Below are 8,882 nucleotides of genomic sequence, written 5' to 3' on the forward strand. Positions count from 1 at the left end.
CAAACATCCAAACATACAAACTTTCACATTTATAATATTAGTAAGATATTAGTAAGATTAGTAAGATTAAAGCACAAGCTGCTGTTGCAGTTGACCGTGTTTGTCACAATAGTAAAAAGTGGCAGCAAAGTCGATAGTGAGTAATATAATCTATTGAAAAATTTTAACCAATTTTCCGTGGAATTGAGATTCGGAAAAGTTATTAGGTATTATTCATAGGACTCTGACCCTGATTTACACATTTCTTCATGTGATTTTTAAAATGAAAGATCCAAAATTAGCCGGTATAAATATTTAAAAATTTTTAGAAGCAATGTACTGAAAGGGTTAAGAAAGCTTTAGTTTAAATATATATTTAATATCAATGCCTTTCACCATAAGCGGCGCTAATTTTCAGTGATTATTGCATTTCAGATTAGGACTAATAAAGCCGTTGAATAGATATTGTAAAAGGTTGGACTGTACCTTAAAGATGACTGTTTTTAATTTAACTCTGCTTTTAATTTCAACTACTTTAAAATGAATTGCGTTTAAACAACTTCAAAGTCAGTATGTTTCTTTTGAAAACGATTGAATTCTGCACTTCACAGATGCTTTTTCATACTTCCAAAACACAAATTGTTTCTTTGAGTAAAAAAAGTATCGAAATTCGAAACATTTACTCATTGCATTTGTTTTAATCTTAAAAAAAAACACTTGCTTCCGTCAGGGTAGATTAGATTAGATTAGATTAGATTAGATTAGATTTAGAGGAGGGAGCAGGTCACCTACTTACCGCGACCGAAACGATCTATTGTAACAAACCTCTATTCAACTACAGATCATCTTTGATCCACGTACTGTTAAGAAACCTCGCGAGGTTCTTTGGCTGAATACCATTCAGGTCGTGTGCTTCTAGGTACGGTGATCCTAGGAAGCGAAGTCTGATCCTGGTAAGGGCTTCACAGTGGCACATAATGTGCTCTGCTGTTTCCTGTTCTTCGTTACACAACCTGCACTGGTCAGAGTTGACAACTCCTATATTTGACAAGTGTTTCATTACCCTACAGTGGCCAGTAAGAAAGCCTGTAACAATTCTTACTTCATGCCTACTGAGGTGAAGGAGTTCTTCGGTTCTCCTTGTTGATATAAACGGAATGAAGGACTTGGCCTGTATGTTACCTTCCGTATTGGTCCAGTAATGTTGTGCTCCGTTCTTCATCCAGATATAGTAGTTCCGTCTAACGGAGCTCCATGGAAGACCGGTAAAGGGTCCTGGGCCTATGAATCCCTGTGCAGCCCCTTTCTGGCGAGAATATCTGCCACTTCATTGCCCAGGACTCCATAAGGGTAATATTAGGTTATTCCACAACCAGAAATCCTGGAAACCAGGTGCAATTAATATTAATAAATTGTATTCGGCAGATTTTCTTTATGCCTATCAAAAATAAATATACGTTCTCTAAAATTGACGGCTCTTTAATGAAACATTTAATTTTTTTTAAAAGAAGTAAATCGCAACCCACTTTTTCAAATTAGGTTAAGTTTAGTATGCACAATACTTACCCGGTTGCGTTTCACCCATCGGCGATGGCAAGCTACTTGTTGTTGCGCTTCTTGTACACTGCAACGTCGACCTCGTTCTAGCCAAGCAGCCCGACCTCGGGTACACTGAAAAATATGTTAGGAAAAAATAATTTGATAACGGCAATCCAAAATTGTAAGTATAAGGCAAAGACAAAGTACAAATATTGGTGGAATATATCTGTGGCAATAAAGAATAACAGCTGAAGTCGAGAGGTTGACTTTAGTATGTGGCTATTCCAAGTTAAACCTAAGAAGATTCAGCGCGATGGCTTTCGATTTGGTTAAAATTTTACATATAGACTACCTTCATAATAAAAATGACGGAATTGGGTCAGCAGCATTCCTTATAAGTTCACTATTTCTTGCTCTATTTATAAAATAAAGGTATCATTGAAAAGATCATTTTTTCATAACATTCATACACCTTGAACAAAAGTGGTAAAAAGAGCTTTTGTTACACACACTGTTCCTGAATTAGTTAAAAGTTAACTAAAACGTACGACAAAAATTGAAAATGCAACTTTGTTCGTTACCACCTACGTAACCAAAATCCATTTTACATAATACATACATAAAATATTCCTACGAATTGATAACCTCCCCCTTTTTTGAAGTCGGTTAAAAATGTTTGAGATCTTTGTTAATTTTATGCAAATAAAGTGCTATTTATGAAACTTTAAAAAGTGTATTTATTTATTACATAATGTACATAAAACTAGCATACATGTATTTTAAAGAGCATATTATCTGAATCGAATTTTCAGAATTTTCTGGTGATATATCTCTAGAATTATAAACCCCTCCCAAAATATATTCCTGGGTGCGCCAATGAGATCAACGCATTTTTCAGTCAGTTGAAAAAAAATCGACTTTCTTTTTATCCAACACTATTTTTTCCTTATGGTTCATATACTTTTTTTCTGTTTTCTTCATGACTTAGGTCAGGCTTTCCCAAAGTGGGTGTCTCGGCACCCTGGGGTGCCGGGAGCGTATGCCTGGGGTGCCGCTAGTGGCTAGAGTATACTAGTGGTGCGGACAAATTCTTTACACTTTCCATAAACAACGCAAGCGGTTTGATCAAAATTCAACATGGCGGCCAGAAAATCAAAAAATTGTATTTTTATTAAATTAACTTTCAGCGGCTCGTCAAACCCCATACACAACACAAATGGCTTGCAGCAAAGGGATATTTCGCTTGGTTTGTCAAGCCGCTTGTGTGGTGTATTTCGCTCTTAAGCGTAAGCGTAGTGGGACTTATAGCGTTTTCTTTTCTCGAAAAAATGCTGCACTTATTCTGCCTTGTGTTAGCGCTGTCACATTTTCATGTTCTTTTCTCAGCCCTTTGACAAGGCGCCGTGTTCTTTTCTCAGCAGGTTGCGCTCTGATCCGGCGAAAGTGCTGCCTTTTCTGCCCTCAAATAAACGTGAGGGTGAGAGTTGCATGGTTGATTTTTAATTTAATCTTGTAAAAATGCAATTATTTTCCCTATCAGAAATAAGTGCTTTGCTTTGAAATTGTTAAAGACTTACAGGCCAAGTGAATAATTCAGCTTTATTAAGTTCTATAAATAAATTGTGATGGAGTAGTATATTTTCTGTTTCATTCTCATATAAAGAACGCAACATTTTCTCAGGTTTCAGGGCAACGCAAAGCAAGAGTTCCCATATAAAAGGGCAGAACTTTTTTTGAGAAAAGAAAACGCTATTAATGTTCTTCTCGTGTTAGTGAGGTACCCATTCGTAATACAAATCGAAGAAGAACTTTTGATGAGCGAAGTACTTGAGACTTACACCACTAGCGTCGAAAGTTTTAAAGCGTTCGACGAATTTGTACAGAAAAATGGTTTGAAAGTGTGCGGATATTTGCAGTGGTTGGAAAAACGAAAGGAGCGATGTCTAGGATGACGCAAGAGGCAGAAAACGCCACGAGAAGTCACTGTATGATCCGTCGGTATTCCCTGGCGACTAGGAAGATGCCGCCACTAGATTTAAAACCCGTATTGGATGACGCTGCGAAGATAACATAGGCCTGCGAAATTAAAATACGTCTTTGGTTTCTTCTAGCACGTCGAAATTTTTTTATTTGTAACATGTATATTTTAGAATTTCTAACAAATTGCATAAATAAACAAAGTAAATCAGAAAAACGTACATATCTAACTTCGAAGTTAACGCTAAGAAAATTGATAACAGCCGGTTTCACCAGCAATTTAAATGGAAATGATTTTTTATTTTCTGTCTATTTCCATATAATATTAAAAAAATTAAAAACATTTTTCACTTAAATTGCTTTCGTGAAATTGGCTGTAAAAGTTATTTTCTTAGCGTTAACTCGCATTACCAGCGTTAACTTGGAAGGTTTAGAAAAAACCATTGTCGAATATTTTCCCAACATTGACTCTGAGGATGTCTACAGCTGGATAATAAACCCGTTTTCATGTGACCCGAAAAGTTAACCTACTGAGATGACAAATTAAGCTTTTGAAAACCTTCTGGACATCAGTGAAGATACTTTGAATATTAAATGCTACGAAGTGAGCCAAGAGAGTTCTGGATGCAAGTGTATGCACTGGTGTTGGCAAGATTGCATCAAAAATACTAGTGACTTTTACATTTCTATTTGAGACTGCATTTTCAACTAATGCTTACATAAAAAAGTAATTTTTAAGCAAAAAACAAAACCGACTTCAATTCCCATATAAAAATTTAAGATTATCGTTAATCTCTTCATGATCCAATGATCGGATTTAAACCAAATCACAGTTACCTGTGAGGTAACACTTTATTTTAAAAAAAGAATTATAGTAATCGGTTACAGTGGTCCAAAGGTATGCGGTAGCATACATAAAAATAAAAATAATAAAAAAATGCTCCGACGAATAGATAACCTTCTCCTTTTTGTGAAGTCGGTTAAAAACAAATACACCAGCAAGCTTTCAGCGTCAAATGATTTCAGGGTAAAATTGTCCAAAGCTCCCAATAAACTTAAAGGAAATAATGAAACCATCAAAACAATTTCAGTCCTCACATTAAAGCTAAAGGAGCATAAAGTTGCATTGTGTTTTCTTGTTTCGTAGACATTTGAAGAGTAGGGGTGCCGCGAAATTTTTTTAGGACAAATGTGCCGAGGTGAAAAGAGTTTGGGAACCCTTGACTTAGGTAATACGACATGGTGTATTGTATCACTATCAATAAATCAGAACGTATTGAAACGATAACAATATTTATTAAAAATAAATCAAAACAAGAAATACCCTATTCACGATTTTTCTGCAAAAGAATTATGTGTTAACGAGCCAAGGGCTGTTCAGTTTTTCTTTTTTAGTCTCTGCAGTGCAAAGAACGGGATTTTGTACAGCTAGTTACTTATAACTGTTATCCTTATTACATCCAATGAATTAAAAAACAAATATGAGAACAAAAGTTTGTACTGAAATTTTTATAATTTTGCCATTTTTGAATGTGAATATTTCGCAAAAAAAGGCTGGTACGATTTTAATGAAAATGGATTTTGCTTACGAAGGTGATAACGAACAAAGTTGCGTTTTCAATTTTTGTCGTACGTTTTAGTGAACTTTTAACTAATTCAGGAAAAGTGTGTACGATCTTTGAACCCTTTTGATCATCGCTTCGAAAATGCAAATACGTCTTTGGCTTTATTGACTGTAACATTAACATGAAGGTTAAAATTGAGTTTGGAGTCACAATGGATCGACGAAATTGGATACCTGCTCCAGATTATAATTTGATATTGAATAAACAGCTTGTTGAACTGCCCTTCGAGAGAAACACATAACTTTACATTTTTTAAGGTTTAGTGGCATATAGTTTTCATTACACCAACTAACCACATTGCCTAGATCTGCTTGTAACACAGACCTTTCTTCGATAGAGGATAATGTTTCAAAAAGATTCATCGGCTTACATTAAAATTTTTGAATATTTTATTACAGAAGAAGTATCGCTAATGAATATCACGTACAGAAGCGGACAAAGGTGGCTTCCCTGAGGAACTCTTGAAGAAACTTTAATGGTGTTGGAAGAACACCTTTTAAAAATAACTCTTTGCATTCTATCAGAGAGGTAAGAAGAGATCCATTAAAGAATACTGGACTGAAAGCCGATTAGGTCGAGTTTACGGATGAGTAACGAGTTACATACTTTGTCAAAAGCTTTACTGAAATCGGTGTATATTACATCGGTATGAGCATTTTCTCTAAAATCGTTTGAGACATGAGTTGTAAACTCCAATAAATTAGCGATAGTAGATTTTCCTTTAGAAAACCCGTGTTGAGATTGTGAAGTTGAAGAAGATATAGAATACTAGATCGCGCTCACCCGCTTCGCTGAGTGTATGAAATTTCTACGTGCTTCGTTGAGTAAAATTTATTTCAAGTAAACTCAATTAAAAAACAGGAGGTTTAAAATTTGTTTAACCATCTTCAAATTATTTTCAACCTAAAACTTTCTCTGTCATACTTTTTCAATTAACGTATCCCCTGAACTGAATTCGACATTTTAAACAGATGGAAATCTCTTAAAGTAATATTGAAATGAAACCCTTGAAAACCCATTCTGATTGATACCCATATTATAACTAATCATTCAAAATATTGAATAGTTTGAATTTACCTTTTTAAAAAGATGGCAACCTATGTGATACATATTGTGGTACACATTCAAAACCATTTAGATTCATACCAATCTTCTATACTAATATATATTTTGAAAGCTGTTTTTTTATGTGTTCGCAAAGCTCGAAAACGGCCGAACCGATTTTTTTGAAACTTCAGACACCTGCCCCAGATGCCCCAAGTACGGTTATAGGCTAAACAAAATTTCGGTGTATAAAAGGAGCGTGGCACCTCCCATACAAACCGATTTTTTCATATTGCATATCTCTGGAAGTGTTCATGGTAAAATACTGGAACTTGGTCCGGCAATATATGAAATCAATCTTATACTCATGGAGAAAAGTGGGGTAATTCTAAAGAGGGCATGGCACCATACAAACACATACATATAATTCTTTTGTATCTGTGTTTTTGAGTGAAATCCTCCTAAATTCTCGGAACGATTTTAACAAAGTTTTTTGTGTGCTTTTGAGTGGCTCTCAGGATAGTGTAGTTTCCCAATTTCACTTGCGAGTTCGCGCTGGAGTTAAGTTGTTACTAAAAACCTTATTTATGATCTACTTGGCTAATCGCCAAGTTAGAAAACGGACCGTGAATATCAGATTAAATAGATCTGCTGCACCACTGAGTATATCGAACTCTTGTATGTTATGATTGCCCCAATGGATGTGTTTTGCCAGTATTATTTGAAGCTTCATTCGGAGACACCAGGGTTGAGTTGTGTCACCACCGATAAATCAACCGCCAGGACCATTGCGCGCCTTTTACTGTAATACTTAATTTAAAATAATTGAATTTAATTTTTAAAGAGGTGGCAACCCTTGTGAAAGACTTAAAGATTATTCAAAACTTTCAAACTAAAGGTTTCTTAACAATATTTCGTTAGGCAACCATATTTTAATTCTTCAGATAGCTTGCGTATAATTAATTTAAACTTGGCTTTTCAAACAGGTGGCAACCCTTTTCAAAATTTATTCAAACTACAGTTTTTTAAGCCTCTTGACATCCATTTTTTAATATTGTTTTGAAATAAATAACTCCCTTAATCATCCATGAGTAAATAATGATTTTATATATCTCCATACAAAGTTCCAGTAATATATCCAAAATATTTCCTGAGTAATGCAGTATAAAGAATTCAGTTTTTTTGGGAGGTGCCACGCCCCCTTGTCCAATTGAGATTAAATCTATCCTATATTTTAAGTTGGGCTAAATGACAGCAGTGTATAAAATTTCGTGATGATCGGTTGAGTAGTTAAATCGTGAAAGCGTAGCAAACAAACAAACTCACTTTCGGATTTATAATATTAGTAAGGATGTCAGCTGATGAACGGAAATTGCTTCGAATAATTTGGGGATAGCGGAGAGCTTCGCTATGCCTCGATAATTTTCTATAGAAAACCTGCTGCCGTTTTTATGAAGTGGTATTATGAAAGACAAGCGGGCCCATGCGCAGACAGAAATACACAGCAAACTCATCCCTCTTTGTAGCCACAGATAAAAGCAGACTGTTCTAATAGTTCGCGGAGTGTAATGAGTTGATGTAAACATGGTGTTACTTACAATATATCTTGGTATACAATATTTGAGGTGAAAAAAAATATTCAGAATTAACTTTTTGACTAAATATTTTTTAACAGAAATAATAATATCTGAGCTAAGGGAGTGGTGCGAGAGAGACAACTGTCAGTTTATCGAACCTTTAATTATTGAATTATGTGTGCGCTCACCACTGTCGTATACGGTGTATGCAATACTGCAGTCACAATAGTGCTTCAGTACAAAATACATTTAGTGTGGCTTAACAATGGTAAATTAAAAACAAAAATAAAATTACAAATCTCTTGACTTCAGAGGTGTTATGATCATTAATATTACCTAATAACCACTCAGGGGACCTCTGACTTTTCAAATGACACCTCATCAGTGGAATTTCTTACATAGAAAAGTAGAAAAAGGGAGACTAACAAAAAACACCTTAGATATATAATATTATGACCATTAATATTACCTAATAACCACTCAGGGGACCTCTGACTTTTCAAATGACACCTCATTAGTGGAATTGCTTACATAGAAAAGTAGAACAAGGGAGACTAACAAAAAAAACACCTTAGAGAAATAATATATAAAATGTGTGCGCCCACCACTGTCGTATACGGTGTATGCGATGCTGCAGTCACAATAGTGCTTCAGTACAAAATACTATTAGTGTGGCTTAACAATGGTAAATTAAAAACAAAAATAAAATTACAAATTTCTTGGCTTCAGAGGTGTTATGACCATTAATATTACCTAATAACCACTCAGGGGACCTCTGACTTTTCAAATGACACCTCATTAGTGAAATTGCTTACATAGTAGAAAAAGGGAGACTAACAAAAAAACACGCTAGAGAAATAATGTATAAGATTATGACCACTAATATTACCTAATAACCACTCAGGGGACCTCTGACTTTTCAAATGACACCTCATTAGTGGAACTGCTTACATAGAAAAGTAGAAAAAGGGAGACTAACAAAAAAACACCTTAGAGAAATAATATATAAAATGTGTGCGCCCACCACTGTCGTATACGGTATATGCGATGCTGCAGTCACAATAGTGCTTCAGTACAAAATACCCTTAGTGTGGCTTAACAATGGTAATTTAAAAAAAAAACATAAATAAAATTACAAATT

This window comes from Rhagoletis pomonella, unplaced genomic scaffold (assembly GCF_013731165.1).
Source record: "Rhagoletis pomonella isolate Grant_MI unplaced genomic scaffold, Rhpom_1.0 Rhpom_scaffold_00001, whole genome shotgun sequence".
Classification (NCBI taxonomy): Eukaryota; Metazoa; Arthropoda; class Insecta; order Diptera; family Tephritidae; genus Rhagoletis; species Rhagoletis pomonella.